Raw genomic sequence first — 2,072 nt, 5'->3', positions numbered from 1 at the left:
ATAAAACATAAATAATAGAGAAAAAAAAAAGGTATAATGATAACACATTGATACATAAATGCACCAATCTAAATGTCTTTTAGACACATATTCAACAGGAGGGACCACCACATCAGGCGAAACGGCGACTTCCTGTGTCCACATTAGTTTAGCATAAATTAAATAGCGCCGAGGAGCACACAAGTACAATATCGTCGTAGGAGCCGCTGCAATTTTTATTAGGCCCCTGGTGACTTATATTTAGGCCTCAATCGAAACTTTAGTAGCTATTGAATATAGAATGATGTTTTAGGCTTCGTAGTACTTTTCTAATGAGTTTAATTTCAATACTGTTTTGCGTAGTACTATTTTAAATACAATTCATTTTTTACTTGCTGTTATTTGTAGTAGTAGTACACATAATTGCTATATCAACGTTTGATAATAAATAACAAATATATTACTATAAATAATAATGTGAAAACTTTAAATACGACTATTGTGGCTTGCCTCCGGGAAAAAGTGTCACCTTCCTTTGTATTTGCGCACGTAGTGTGCGACCTGAAGATATTGTGCGAGTTTTCCAACAATATATGTAGCGTACATCAAACGAAATGATAACAGCGTTTGTGATTAAGTTAGCGCGGAGGCTAAGCAAGAACACAAAACGCGAAGGAACACCGACCCACACTATGTAGACGATGGGATAAAAGAGCAACACGAAGCACGGAAGGCCATGGACAACGATAGAAGTCTTAGCCGATGCAAACCACGAAGTTGTATGCGTAGCGTGAAAGACGGAAGTGCACGCAGCTATGAAAAGGACAGAGGGACAAGAATATGACGGGAGCGTACAGACCACGGAAGGGAAATAGATATACAGACACCCCAGCATGCTAAAAAGGGTGGCTACGGAAGAGTACGCACGTAGCGGTAAGAGTGCATGGACAGCAACTCTCCCATAGCACCACGGAAGAGCACGGAGTACGGTCGCCGGACCAGGCATGAAGCGGCGGGAATCCGAAAACGGGAAGTCATCGAGCATTAGAGCACGTTATCAGGGTAGAACCGGATCTCACCAAGCCAGGGAGCACGATACTACGGTACCTAACAATCACACGGACGACAGACCAGCCGCGACACCACAAGCTAGCACGATAGCATGGGCTGTGCCACTAAGCCATGGGAGAACGCAGCCGCAGAGCTATAGACGTAAAATCACCGTGCCGCGGAGAACGATACCAGTGTTGAACCTGAGCTCCCCAAGCCGCGGAGGACGATACTACATTCGAACCTGACTGCACAGACGGCAGACCAGCCACGAGACTACGAAGAACACACTAGCATGGACGGTGGCCCAACCACTTAACCATGGAAAGCCAAACAGCCATGGGAGCTATAGACCGGAGATCATCGAGCCACGGAACACCATACCAGTGTAGAACCCGAGCTTACCGAGCCACGAAGGACAGTAGTACATGAGAACACGATTGCACGGACGGCGGACCAGCCACCAAATGCACAGGGGGTGGGCTTGGTATGACCACGATTACACACCGTGGAGCAAGATGGCATCGCAGAGCACGATAACACGGGCAACGCAGATGCACTACGCGTGCACAATACCATAGACAGCATAACCACACCTCGATTGCACGATAGCGTGATACCGCGGTCGATGACACTTCATCAGGAGATCACGACACACGGGCGACGGAACATCACGACTGCGTGGAGGCACCAATCCATGGAATAGTACCCTTAGTCTAGAGTACTGGCGATGGGAGGCCAACGGCCGAAATGTACCACGAAGCTGGTGCAACCCACGTAAACGTTTAAGAACAGGGAATAGTTAGTAGTCACGAAAGAGGCCGTACTAAAGAGCATGAGCTTAAAAAGGAGGTATAACCACTAAGCGGCATGGACCACGCGTCAGCAGTAGCCACGATGTCAGGCAGAACACGGTAGAGCGCGAGCCATTGAACAACATGACATTCAACCTGTCGTACGGGGGAACGGAAGCGTACCAAAACACGATTTTATACGGGTCCATATGAGACTACGGAATGGTAAGTGGCTAAGAACACGAAGCC

This window comes from Phytophthora infestans, genomic scaffold (genome assembly GCF_000142945.1).
Source record: "Phytophthora infestans T30-4 supercont1.305 genomic scaffold, whole genome shotgun sequence".
NCBI classification, from domain to species: domain Eukaryota; phylum Oomycota; class Peronosporomycetes; order Peronosporales; family Peronosporaceae; genus Phytophthora; species Phytophthora infestans.
Note: the sequence above shows the minus strand (reverse complement) of the source record.